Genomic DNA, 15,122 nt, shown 5'->3' on the forward strand with positions numbered 1-15,122 from the left:
CTACGGTCCCTGGGCCTCCTACCCCAGGAAACGGCATCCTTCTCCCAGAGGCCCCTGGGCCCCCTCAATGAAGCCCCCAAGTGTCCTGATAAAACACAAGGCCATACCCTCTACTCCCTGTGCCTGCAGAGTCCCACCACCTCACACCAGCCAAGAAGCTCTGGCCTGCGGGTAAGCAGCCCTGGAGGCCAGGAGTCTGAGGAAGTGCTGAGCTTGCCCTGGGCTCCATCCCACCCTTGGCCCCTTGGGTTGAGTCCAGACAGTACAGTATGTGTAGCTAGATGAACTCTCTCCTTTGGGGGATGCTTTTAGCCACGGGAGGCTATGAGGGGAAGGCTCCTCCATCCCAGTCTGGCTTGTGGGGTCAGGGGGCTGGGACTGTCCTCCCCTCCCTGAGCCCACAGCTTCTCCCCACATCAGGCTTAGGGGCTCCCCCAGGTGGACCACCGCTCTGGTCCTCTGGAGAAGCACCTGGGGCTGAGGCAGGAGCAGTGAGTAGACGCCAATGCTCACCCATCTCCCAGCAGCCGAGACCACCTGGCCACACTTCTGCACCCACAGAGCACTCCCCTCACCCAGGAAGCCAGTGACAGCCCTGCCAACCTTCAGACCAGCCTTACTCTGGAGGAGGCCCCTGGCCCCCCCAAAGCAGCAGACCTAGGGGCTTCTCGAACGAAGGGTAGAACAGGAGCCAAAGAAGGAGCTAGAGCCAGGAGCCCGCTGCATGCACCTCTTCACATAGAAGTAGGCCTTCCCCAGCCTGGTGTCCTCCCTGCGCCTCCTCCCCCTACTTCCTTCCTTCCCCACAAGGGTCACAGTCCTCAGGAATGCCATACCTCCCAGCCAGAAGCAAATGTCCTAGGCCTGGGGTCCCGCCAGAGGCAGTGTAGGATTGCACTCATTGGTCAGGATGTGTGGGAGTGGCGGGAGGCAGGGGGAGGAGAGGGCTCAGCCCAGCAGGGATGGACACAAAGGAAGCCCCCCCCCATACCACTGTCCCCTCCAGAGCTTTGAAAAAGGCTAAGGTGAGATGGGCAGTGCCCTCAGAGAACCCTTCCCTTAGACCCGCGGAGCCAGAGGGTGGGCTTCTCTGCAGGTATATGGATGTGGGGCTTGGAGCTGGGAATCTATTTTTTGTATTATTATGTTTTGTGCTACTGTAGTTTTGGTATGGCACTATTGTAATTGGAATAAAGTACTTGTACCTAGGGTCATGTGTCTGTGTGTGTCCTCCCGATGCTGCCCACCCTAGCCTCACCAGGGCGGACGGTACCTCCTCCCCAGAGCAGAGGCCTTGGACCTGACAAATGCCAGCGGTTACTCAGTGCCTATGCCCACCTGACACTCTTCTCTCACTGACTGTGTGATACACCACACTGGTGAGAACGATGCGTGTCAACACCTGGGCCCAAGGGGCCTCCTGGTAAAATAATTTTTCCATTATCATAAAGGAAAGGGTGTCGGCATTGGGCTTCCAGCCCTCTGATTCTTGGGCAAGCAGGAGTAGAAAAATGCAAAGACTTTCAGGAAGAGCCTTGCATTCACTTATGCCTCCTCCTGGTTTTTGCACGTGTTCTTCTCTCTGCCTGGAATACTCATCCCTGACTTCTCCCCCTGGTGAACTCCTACGCATTCTTCAGTGGCCAGCTCAGCATCACATTCTCCAGGAAGCCCTTCCTGACCTCCCGGTCTCAATCAGGTGGGCTCACACAGACTTCCCTCTCTCATGGTGCATGCCACTCTGGACTTGGTGTCTTTCCCAACTAGACTGTGAGCTCCTTGAGGACAGGACCTATTTTATATTCTTTTCGCTGTCCATAGTGCTAAGCTCAGGATCTGGCATAGAGCAGATGGGCAGAATGTCTGTTGAATGACGGGTGCCCATGGCTCCCTTCCCACACACCCACCAGACTGGACCACTTTCTGCCTCTATGCCTTTACGCATATGCTTTTCCACCTCTGAAGCACCCGTCTTCTTTCCTTTGCCCTAGACTTCGAGATTAAATGCCACCTCCCCCAGGAAAACTTCTGGCTTCCTTTACCTCAGAGTGCCTATTTACACTGCCCGGATTCCTCCTGAATTTTCTTGGCCCATCTTGCAATCATCATGTTTTCTCTTATGTTTTGGTTATTTATGTCTGGGTCTTTTTTCTCTCCTACCAGAAGTCCCACCTCTAGGTTAAGAAGGTGCCTGCATCGTCTTTGGCAGCCTAGTGCCTGGCACATAGTAGGCTCAGTGGCTATTGGATAAAATGGATAGATGAATGGATGGATAGACGGATAGCCATAAGCAATATGTGATCAAGAGGACCAACCCAAAATGCTACACCAGTGCCAGAAAGGGAACAAGCCTGGTGGGTTGGGTGACCAGAGAATACTTCCTGGATGGGGGAAGATTCCATATGACCCTTGGCTGAAGAGGCAAGATTGGGATTGGGATTCATACCCTGAAGTGGACAGGGTAATGACCTGAGCAAGTACCCCCTCAAGGGCAAAACTCATCACCCTAACTCTGCTTCTGTCCTGCTTTAAAGAGAATAAGCCATTTCTCTTTTCTTGGCCTTAGTTTCTGTAGCTGTAAAATAGACAATTATTTTTCTCCTCTCTGTTGTGACCCACAAATATTGGGGAGATTGTAAGGATGCTTGAGACAGTGATGCCCTCTGAGCTACTCAAAGGGTCACTGCGTGTGCTGCCTGCAGGTATGCTGAAGCCCATAGCACTCTGCATCTCTCACCTGGATGCTGCGACAACCCCATTCCCTCCAACCACTGTCCTCACCAAACCACCTTCACCTTCCACGGCTCCCCTGCACTGACTCGCCCGCCCTAGCCCCCCCAGGCTCCTCACTTGAACAGGCTAAGCCATTTCCTGCCTCAGGCCTTTTGTCCTTTCCTTAAGGTTAGAGTATTCTCTTCACACACACCCTCCTTTGCCAGTGAGTGAATAAATACATGAACGGTTATTTTTTTTAAAAAAAAAAAGAAAAGCTTCACCTACTGCGTGGTGACTGCGATTCTGGCTCTGTGCTGCCCTTTACCCACATCATCTCCTTGAACACGCACAATGGTTTTCATTACCTCTCTTTTACACATAGGGTCCTGGGTGGCACAAAGGCACTTGACTGCTGACCTAAAGGTTGGCGGTTTGAACCCACCCAGTGATACCACAAAAGAAAGATCTGGCAATCTGCTTCCATAAAGATTACAGCCAAGAAACCCTATGCATCCGTTCTACTCTGTAACACATAGGGCCACCATGAGTCAGACTCAATGGCCACGGGTTTTATTTTACAGGTGAGAAATCTGAGGTTCGAGGAGTTAGGTCACAGGGGAGTAAGTGACAGAGCTGAGTTCTGAACCCAGGCAGCTAGGGAGGAGCTGCTTGGGGAGATGTGAGAGGCTGCTAAGGAACAGTTACCAGCAACAGGCCCCAGGGACCTGACACAGAGGCTGAAGGTGTTTGCTGCTTCCTACCATCCTTCGCAAGAAGGGAGACATCGTTTCTTCCTGCCACACCACCCCACAAGCCTACGCTGCTGCCTGCAGAGACCTGTCTTCCCGACATGCCCCCTGCCCGTGACTGAGTGAGCAAGCCCAGTCTTCCCTGCTCAGCCCCGGGCCCCTCGCCCCTTCCTGCTTTGTGAGCAGTAGATCCCCTGCACTCAGTGCAGGCCCCCTCCCCAGGCAGGAACTGAAAACCCTGCCTGGCCCTTTATGGTTTACCCTGCAGTTGAGGTGATGGAAGCGCATGCAAGATGCAAGTTTAAGACAACTGAAAAATGCGTGCAACCTGTAATAATAATAATTAAATTCTGTAGGCAAACGGTAGGCACCCTGGTGGCACAAGGGTTAGCATTCAGCTGCAAACTGAAGAGTTGGTGGTTTGAACCCACCCATCAATACCACGGAGAAAAGACCTGGTGAGCTGCTTCCTTAAAGATTATATAGCCTAGAAAACCGTATGTGGCAATTCTACTCTGTCACATAGGGTCGCTATGAGTCAAAATCACCCAACAACAAAAAGGCAAAAGGATCCAGCAGAGGCTGTCTATCAGGGTTGAGGAACTGCAGAAGGGGCTGGGGAGGGATTAGACTCTGAGCTTTAAAGATGCTAGCACAATAATAAACCCAGTGAGAAATGAGGAAGACCTTCACAAAGAAAACAATCAAATTTTACCGAGAAGCATAAAAGAAGACTGGGATAAATGCAAATAAATAACCTGATTATAAATGGAAAGTTTCAATATTTTAAAAGAGGTTAATTATCCCTAAATTAACCTATAATGTCAGTGTACTCTCAACTGAAATCCCAAGGTCATTTTTCATGGAATTTGATAAGCTAATTCTTAATGCATAACAATAGCCAAGACAATTTTGGAAAAATGCAATGAGGGAGCTGGCCCTTTCAAAATATGTCATAAAACTATATAGTAAATAATATAGTGTGTTGGTGTACAAATAGAGAAACTGAATGATAGGAATAAATTAGGGAGCCAGAAACAAATCTGTGTGTCTGTGGGAATTGGCATAGGATAAAGGAAGCACATTCAATCAGTTGAGAAATGATGACTCACTCAGTAAATGGTGTTGGGACATCCACTGGGGGAGAAATGAATTTGGATCCCAGCCTGCCTCACAACAATAAGTTCTAGATGTATTAGAGACCTAAACATAAAAAAACCATAAAAGTATTAGATAAAATTTAACAGATCGTGTTTAAGACTTTGGGTAGGCAAGGCCTTATTTAAAAAGACAAATGCGAAAAGGAAACAAACAAAACCACCACCACAACAACATACCAGATGAGTACATTTGGCAAGATAAAATTTTAAATATTTTATAAAACCATATGTTGTCATTGTTGTTAGGTGCCGTCGAGTCGGTTCTGACTCACAGCAACTCTATGTACGACATAACGAAACACTGCCCAGTCCTGTGTCATCCTCATGATCATTGCTATGTTTGAGCCCATTGTTGTAGCCACTGTGCCAATCCATCTCATCCAGGGTCTTTATCTTTGTCACTGACCCTCTGCCTTATCACGCATGATGTCCTTCTCCGGGGACTGGTCCCTCCTAATAACATGTCCAAAGTATGTGACACGAAGTCTTGCAATCCTTACTTCTAAGGAGCACTCTGGCTGTATTTCTTCCAAGACTGACTTATTCATTCTTCTGGCAGTCCATGGTATATTCAGTATTCTTCACCAACACCATAATTCAAAGGCATCAATTCTTCTTCAGTCTTCCTTATTCACTGTCCAGCTATCATATGGATATGAGGTGATTGAAAACATCATGGCTTGAGTTAGGCACACCTTAGTCCAAAGAGTGACATTTTTGCTTTTCAACACTTAAAAGAGATCTTTTGCAGCAGATTTGTCCAATGCAATGCATCTTTTGATTTCTTGACTGCTGCCAGTCCTGATGCCACATTCTTCATATAGTCCAGCTCCTCTCATTATTTGCTCAGCATACAGATAGAATAAGTATGGTGAAAGGATACAACTCTGACGCACACCTTTCTTGATTTTAAACTGCACGGTATCCCCTTGTTCTGTTTGAACAACTGCCTCCTGGACTATGTACAGGTTCTGCATGAGCACAATTAAGTGTTCTGGAATTCCCATTCTTCGCAATGTTATCCATAATTTGTTATGATCCACACGGTTGAATGCCTCTGCATAGTTGTCTTAGTCATCTAGTGCTGCTGTAACAGAAACACCACAAGTGGATGGCTTTAACAAAGAGGTTTTTTTTTTTTAAATTGTGCTTTAGGTGAAAATTTACAGCTCAAGTTAAATTTCTCATACAAAAATTTATACACATATTGTTATGTGATGCTAGTTGCAACCCCTACACTCCCCCTTTCCACCCTGGGTTTCCCGTGTCCATCCAACCAGCCACTGTCCCTTCCTGCCTTCTTATACTGCCTCCGGACAGAAGCCGCCCTTTTGGTCTCGTGTATCTGCTTGAACTAAGAAGCATACTCTTCGAGTATTATTTATGTTTTATAGTCCAGTCTTATCTTTGTCTGAAGAGTGGGCTTTGGGAATCGTTTTAGTTCTGAGTTAACAGAGTATCTGGGTACCATGGCTTCGGCGGTTCCTCCAGTCTCAGTCAAAACATTAAGTCTAGTCTTTTTATGTGAATTTGATTTCTGCTCCACACTTTTCTCCTGCTCTGTCAGGGACTCTGTTGTGTTCCCTGTCAGGGCAGTCATTGGAGGTAGCCGGGCACCATCTAGTTCTTCTGGTCTCAGGTGATGGAGTCTCTGGTTTATGTGGCCCTTTTTGTCTCTTGGGCTAATGTTTTCCTGGTGTCTTTGGTGTTCTTCATTCTCCTTTGCTCCAAGTGGGTTGGGACCAATTGATGTATCTTAGATGGCCGCTCACAAGCTTTGAAGACCCCAGACGCCACTCATCAAAGTGGGATGCAAAGCATTTTCTTAATAAACTTTGTCATGCCAATTGACCTAGATGTCCCTCGAAACCATGGTCCCCAGACCCCAGCCCCAGCTACTCTGTCCCTCAAAGTGTTTGGTTGTGTTCAGGAAACTTCTTAGCTTTTGGTTTAGTCCAGTTGTGCTGACTTCCCCTGTATTGTGTGTTGTCCTTCTCTTCACTTAAGATGATTCTTGTCTACTATCTACTTAGTGAATTCCCCTCTCCCTCCCTCCCTACCCTCGTAACTATCAAAGAATGTTTTCTTCTGTGTTTAAATTGAAGTTCTTATAATAGTGGTCTCATATAATATTTGTCCTTTTCCAACTGACTCATTTCACTCAGCATAATGCCCTCCAGATTCATCCATGTTGTGAGATGTTTCTCGGATTCATTGTTGTTTATCGTTGCGTAGTATTCCATTGTGTATATGTACTATAATTTGTTTATCCATTTGTCTGTTGATGGGCACCTAGATTGCTTCAGTCTTTTTGCTGTTGTGAACAGTGTTGCAATGAACATGGGTATGCATATATCTATTCATGTGACAGCTCTTATTTCTCTAGGGTATATTCCAAGGAGTGGAATTGCTGGATCAGATAGTACTTCTATTTCTAGCTTTTAAGGGAAGTGCCAAATCGTTTTCCAAAGTGGTTGTACCATTTTACATTCCCACCAGCATTGCATAAGTGTTCCAGTCTCTTCACAACCTCTCCAACATTTATTATTTTGTGCTTTTTGGATTAGTGCCCACCTTGTTGGGGTGAGATGGTATCTCATTGTAGTTTTGATTTGCATTTCTATAATGGTTAATGATCGTGAGCATTTCCTCATGTATCCGTTAGCCACCTGAATGTCTTCTTTGGTGAAGTGTCCGTTCATATCCTTTGCAGGTATTTTAATTGGGTTATTTGTCTTTTTGTTGTTGAGGTGTTGCAGTATCTGGCAGATTTTAGAGATTAGACCCTGATAGGATATGTCATAGCCAAAAATTTTTTCTCAGTCTGTAGGATGTCTTTTTACTCTTTTGGAAGTGGTTACTGTCATTCAGTTCAAATGGGAGTGTAAATTGTGAAAATCATTTTGAAGGCAAATTTGACTGTGTTTATTAAATTTAAAATGCATTTATCAGGAGTTCCAGGTTGGGAGGACAATGGTGATTCCCTGGTTTCAAATCTCCACACTCACCCTCTTCCAAAAACATAAATCAACAGAGAGCAAATGAAACCACACGTGAACTTCAAATTACCTGAAGGAAAGAATAAACCACATTCTAACAGAACTCTCACCACCTGCAGCTGCACGCCTGTGGGTGCAGAGAAGGAGGAAGAGGAGGTTTAAGCCACAGGGTGAACTAGAGGGGCCTGGAAATCTTAGATGAAGCACCAAGAAAATCACAGAAGTCCAAGACCAAGTGCCAAAATACTGAACACAGCATGTGACATCATAATTCACAGCACCAGCTACAGGGATGAGTCTGGAAAGAGTGGGAGGGGCGGCCTCATAGAAGCATAGCTTCTTGGGGAGAATCGGGTATATGGAAGATGTTGTCCCCTTCCTGATGACGTGATAGTAAAAGGCAAGAAAGAATTAAGAAGGTGAAATTAAGAATCCTGCAGAAACAAAGGGGAAATAAGAAAAGTCAACCTTCTCCACCACCCACCTTCACACCCTTCATAAAGGAAACTGCACAGAAGCAGCTGGTATGACAGCAGAGGGCATCCGGATTCAAGGACTAGAAAGCAGCAGATCATAAGCTTTCAAAACTATTGGGGAAAAAAAGAAAAAAAGGCAAAAAATGCAAATCAAAGCATTTCAACTGAAGAAAATTCTCCCTAAAAAGCCAAGCATAAAGCTGAAGAAAACTGTACCACAACCCTCCAAAATGAGTTAAATATCCTTAAATAAGCATTTAGGGATATGGAAAAACATCTTAAATCAGAAATTTTTTAAAAACCTATTTATAGAAAAGACAAAAAAAAAAGGAAGAATAAAATAAGAGTTAATATGAGTAAAAAAAATAGAAGAAAATAACAAAATCCTATCAGAAATGAACACTAAACATCAGGTGTCCAAGACAGAATAGATTTAAATGAAAAAATTACTAAAGAACTTGAAGAAAAGCAGGAAAACAAACACGAGAATGAAAACTACATAAACATGTAAAAAAAAAAAACCAGAAAGAAAATGGTTGAAATGGAAGACAGGCAAAGAACTAATATTTATAGCTGTAACCCAAGAAAACTTTCCAGAAACAAAAGAAGATCCAGATCTACGTATTGAAAGGGTGCACTGACTAATATGTATAATTCCCATTGATTAATTGACTCCAAGACATATCCCAGTAAAACACTTGCACTTTCAGGGTAGAAAATCCTCTGAGTCTCCAGGCAAAAATATGAAATAGTTCACAAAGGCCAGAGAAATAAACTGACCTCAGATTTCCTAAAAGTAACATACAAAGCAAGGCAATAGTGGAGCAGCATTTTCAAGAAGCTTAAGGAAATGTGATCCAAGGATATAATATTGAGCCAAACTGTCCTTCAAATATCAAAACTATGAAAAACAGTTTTAAATGTGAAAGAACTCGGGGAGTACAGTACACATATGTCTTTCCTGAGGAATCTGCTAAAGAAGACGCTTCATCCAACTATGAGACGATTGGGAAAACAGCAACAAAAGGACTGTCAGCGAACATTTCATATATTTTAATTGTAGAGCTAAGATCAATGGAGCCCTGGTAGCACAATGGTTAAGCACTGGGCTGCTAACCAAAAGGTTAGTGGTTCGAACGCAGCTAGTGGCTCTGCGGGAGAAAGACCTGGTGATCCCCCATAAAGGTTACAGTCTAGGAAACCCTATGGGGTAGTTCGACTTTGTCCCATGGGGTTACTATGAGTCAAAATCAACTGACAACCACAAGACTAAAACAGGAGTGGGATCATGGATAAAAGAATAATGCATAAACGTATGTTCTGAAAAAGTAAAAACATGCAACTAATAAATGGGAGGGGCCCAGTGTTCATCTCCAGCATAGCCCTTAGGTGAGGGTGAGGGTGATGGTCAGGTGATGGTCTGGCCACCTCCACTGCCACCACTCTATGAGGATCAGGGGGCAGGGACTGAAGGCTGCAGCAGGGAGAGTGGAAGAGGTGGAAAGACATTCATTTCAGAGTCCTGAGCCCTGGTGGTACATTGGTTAAGAAAGATTACAGCCTAGGAAACCCTATGGGGCAGTTCTACTCTGTCATATAGGGTCACTATGACTCAGAATCGACTTGACAGCACCCAGCAAGAACAACAACAATCTTTACAGAAGCGGATCGCCAGGCCTTTCTTCCACAGTGCTACTGGGTGGGTTCAAACCACCAACCTTTATGTTACTAGTCAAATGTAAACCATTTGCACCACCCAGAGAAGAAAACACAAACCTTCTTAAATACCAATAAATTTTAAAAAGAGCAAAGAGGATATACCAAATAGAGAAATAAACTGTAAATATAATACACACAAAACTATTACATAAGATAATATGACAGAGTTTAGGCCAAACATATCAATTATATGAGTAAATATGAATGGGCTTAACTCACCTATCAAAAAGATTTAAAAATTGGCTCAGAAAGCAAAACCCAGTTCTATGCTATATACAAAAGACACACCTAAAACACAGTGATTCAAAAAAGCAAAAAATAAAGGGATGGACAGAGATATGAGGCAAACAGGAACTTAAGAAAGCAGGGCTGCAACCCTGATAACAGAATAATTCAACCAAAATAAAACATGAAGTGAGATGAAGAAGGACCCTTTCTGCTAAAAGCCACATTTCACTTTGAAGATACAACAGGAATATCTCCATAACAAATTATACACTTATTGCCTATCTAAAACAGAAAATATAGAAAATACAAAAAGAAACGATAGAAACACACTAAGGATCAGAGGCTTTAACACGCCACTCTCAGAATAAGACAAGAATAGTAGACAAAAATAAGTAAGGATATAAGCAAATCCGAACAACATAATCAATAAGCTGGTTCTTTTACATATATATCAGTCACTACCGCCTACCACCCGTTGCCGTGGAGTTGATTCTGACTCACTGGGAGCCTATAGGACAGAGTAGAATTGCCCCATAGGGTTTCCAAGGAGCAGATGGTGGATTTGAACTGCCGACCTCTTGGTTAGCAGCCAAGCTCTCAACCACTATGCCACTAGGGCTCCATATCAGATACAACACCTTCACAATAGAGAACAGACCTTTTTGGCAAACACACATGGACAATTCATAAAATTGTTCATACATTCAGACACAAAGAAAACATCAGTGGGTTCCAGAAAATACGAACAACACTCTCTGATCCACAATGCAATAAAACTAGAAATTAAAAATAAAAACAAAACAAAACAACAAAAAGTAGAAGGTCCTCCACTCTTGGATGAAAGGAGAAATAAAAACAGAAATTACAGAATCTATGAAAAAATAATGATAATAAAAACGACATATCAGAATCTGTGGGATACACTTAAAGCAATGATCAGAGGAAAATTCATAGCCTTAAATACCTATATCAATAAAAATGAAAGATCAAAAATAAATGATTTAAATTCCTAATTCAGAAAGCTAGAACAATAAGTAACCAAAAAGAAAGCACAAGGAAGGAAACAAAGATAAAAGTGAAATTAATGATGTAGAATACAGAAGGAAACTAGATAAAATTAATAAATAAAAATCCTAGCTCTTTGAAAATACCAATAGACAAACCTCCAGCTAATTTAATAAAGAAAAATGAGAAAGCATGAATATACAAAATAAGAAATGACAAGGGAAAACAACTATTGATACAGAGGACATTTCTTTTAATCATAATAGACTAACTTGCATATTTACATGGAAATAAATTTTAAAACCTATGTGAAATGGATAATTTTTTAGGCAAACATAATTTACCAAAATTGACCTCAGAAGAGATAAAAAATTAAACAGATAAATTTCCATAGTAGAAATAGAAAAGTTACCAAAGAATTGCCCCACAAAAAAGCACCAAGCCCTGATGATTTCATATAGCGAATTCTGCCAAACCTTTATGGACCAGATAGTCCCAATTCTATATGACCTGTTTTAGAGCACTGAAAATGAAAGAAAATTTCCAAGCTCTTTTTATGAAGCAGGTATGTTGTTGTTAGATGCCGTCGAGTAGATTCCAACACATAGCAACCCTATGTACAGCAGAAGGAAACACTGACTGGTCCTGTACCATCCTCACAATCGTTGTTATGCTTGAGGCCATTGTTGCAGCCAGTGTGTCAATCCATCTCCTTGAGGGTCTTCCTGCTTTTTAGATGACCCTCTGCTTTACCAAGCATGATGTCCTTCTCCAGGGACTGGTCCCTCCTGATAACATGTCCAAAGTATGTGAGACGAAGTCTCACCATCCTTGCTTCCAAGGAGCATTCTGGCTATATAATATTAATAATTAAACCTGATAATAATAATACACAAAAGAAAATTACAGACCAATATCACATGAATTTTGATGCAAACATCTTCAATTAAATATTAACAACCAGACTCCAGTACCACATTAAGAAAATGATTATACCATGACCAAGTGAGGTTTATACCAGAAATGTAACAATGGTTCAATATTAGGAAATCTGTCAATATAATTCACCATATTAATAGGTCCAAGAAGAAACATATGACTATCCCCATAGATTCTGGAATAGCCTTTGACATAATTGAACACCCATCCCTTATAAAATTACTTTGGAAAATAGAAATAAGTGGGAACTTCCTTAATATCATAAAATATAAATATCTCAATTGTAAAGCCAGAATCTTACTTATTGGAGAAACATTAGAAGCATTCCCACTAAGGAAGGGAAAGACAAAATCTCCCACTATCTCCCCTACTATCTCCATTGTTCTGGGTATATTAGCTGACGTGATTAGCCAAAAAAAAAAAAAAAAAAAAAAAAAATTAGAGGCATAAGAATCAGAGAAGCAAAAATAAAATTATCTCTGCTTCCAGATAGCATACCTGCAAGATGTATACTTGAAAAACACTACAGAATAAATTATAAAAACGAATTTAAACAATAAAAAAATTAATCAAGGTAACAATACAAAATTAACATGAAAAATCAATAGCATTCATATAAAAAAAAATACTAACCAATTAGAAGACAAAATAGATGATGAAAACTCCACTTATACAATAGCAACAATAAAAGAAAAAATTCTTAGAATCAACTTAAGTGTCAATGCCCTTTAGTCAGAGACCACCAGGAACATACCAGTAGTTGAACAAGTTGGGTTTATTGCCCATGGCAGCGAGGGAGAATGCACACTATGGGAAAACATAGAAGTCTCAATAACAGGATGTTGGAAAATATTTCTTATACAATCGCAGGTTATGTTAAGTGATCTTAGGGAGGGTTTAACGAAGTGGGGCTTTGCTCTGGTGATTGGATGCTCTCAGGAAGTGGCGGTAATTCTGTAATTGGGAATCTTAATAAATCTTGATAGTCGGGAAGACTAGGGTGAGGCTAAAGCTGTAACTGGTGAAGAAGCCCGAGGCACTCAGATTACCCAGGATGTTTGGTCATTTTTGTGGCTTGGATAATGTTCACGTTTTGTCCATTTTCAGACATGATTACGGAGTGGTCTTATTTTTGTCTTGATCAGTTAGAGTTACAGAGTACTCTTATCTGATATTGATATCTTTATGACCCAACAACCTCACTTTTCCAGACAAAAAAATATATATGAAAAAAAAACATATGTACAAGGTTATTCACTGCAGCATTGTTTGTAATTGCAAAATAATGGAAACAACCTAAATGCCCATACACAGAATGGCTGAATAAACTACAGTACATCACATTATGGAGGCCTATGCAACTGCAAACGTCCATTAATAATCGGACATTGGAATGTACCAAGTATGAATCTAGGAAAATTGGAAATCGTCAAAAATGAAATGGAATGCGTACACATCGGTATCCTAGGCATTAGTGAGCTGAAACGGACTGGTATTGGCCATTTTGAACCAGACAATCATATCGTCTACTATGCTGAGAATGACAACTTGAAGAGAAATGGTGTAGCATTCATCGTCAGAAAGAACATTTCAAGATCTATCTTTTTTGGGGGGAGGATTTTTTTTTTTTAAATTGTGCTTTAAGTGAAAGTTTACAATTCAAGTCAGTTTCTCATACAAAAATTTATACACACATTGCTATGTGACACTAGTTGCTCTCCCTATACTGTGACAGCACAACTCCTCCCTTTCACCCCGGATTTTCCGTGCCCATTCAACCAGCTCCTGAGCCCCTCTGCTTTCCCATCTCACCTCTGGACAGGAGCTGCCCATTTAGTCTCATGTATCTACTTGAGCTAAGAAGCACACTCCTCACAAATATCATTTTATGTCCCATAGTCCAGTCTAATCTTTGTCTGAAGAGTTGGCCTCGGGAATGGTTTCAGCTCTGGGCCAACAGAAAGTCCGGGAGCCATGTCGTCCAGGGTCCCTCCAGTCTCAGTCAAACCATTAAGTCTCGTCTTTTTACATGAATTTGAGTTCTGCATCCCACTTTTCTCCTGCTCTGTCAGGGACTCTCTGCTGTGTTCCCTGTGAGGGCAGTCATTGGCAGTAGCCAGGCACCATCTAGTTCTTCTGGTCTCAGGCTGATGAAGTCTGTGGTTTATGTGGCCCTTTCTGTCTCTTGGGCTAATATTTTCCCTGTCTTTGGTGTTCTTCCTTCTCCTTTACTCCAGGTGGGGTGGGACAAATTGATGCATCTTAGACGGACACTCGCTAGCTTTTAAGATCCCGGATGCCACTCACCAAAGTGGGATGCAGAACATTTTCTTAATAAACTTTGCTATGCCAATTGACGTAGATGTCCCCTGAAACCATGGTCCCCAGAACCTCACCGCTGCTACTCTGTTCCTCAAAGTGTTTAGTTGTATTTCAAGATCTATCTTCAAGTACAACGCTGTCAGTGATAGGATAATATCCATATGCCTAAAAGGAAGACTAGTTAATACGACTATTATTCAAGTTTATGCACCAATCATTAAGGCCAAAGATGAAGAAACTGAAGATTTTTACCAACTTCTGCAGTCTGAAATTGATCGAACGTACAATCAGGAAGCATTGATAATTACTGGTGACTGGAATTCAAAAGCTGGAAACAAAGAAGAAGGATGGGTGGCTGGAAAATATGGCCTTGGTGATAGAAATGATGCCAGAGAGCACATGATAGAATTTTGCAAGACCAATGACTTCTTCATTGCAAATACCTTTCTTCACCAACATAAACGGCGACTATACACTTGGACCTCACCAGATGGAATACACAGGAATCAAATTGACTACATCTGTGGAAAGAGAAGACAGAAAAGCTCAATATCATCAGTCAGAACAAGGCCAGAGGCTGACTGTGGAATGGACCATCAATTGCTTATATCAAGTTCAAGTTGAAACTGAAGAAAATTAGAACAAGTCCTCAAGAGCCAAAGAGTGACCTTGACGATATCCCACCTGAATTTAGAGACCATCTCAAGAATAGATTTGACGCATTGAACACTAATGATGGAAGACCAGATGAGTTGTGGAATGACATCAAGGACATCAGACATGAAGAAAGCAAGAGGTCATTAAAAAAGA

Source organism: Trichechus manatus, unplaced genomic scaffold, assembly GCF_000243295.1.
Source record: "Trichechus manatus latirostris isolate Lorelei unplaced genomic scaffold, TriManLat1.0 scaffold00048, whole genome shotgun sequence".
Classification (NCBI taxonomy): domain Eukaryota; kingdom Metazoa; phylum Chordata; class Mammalia; order Sirenia; family Trichechidae; genus Trichechus; species Trichechus manatus.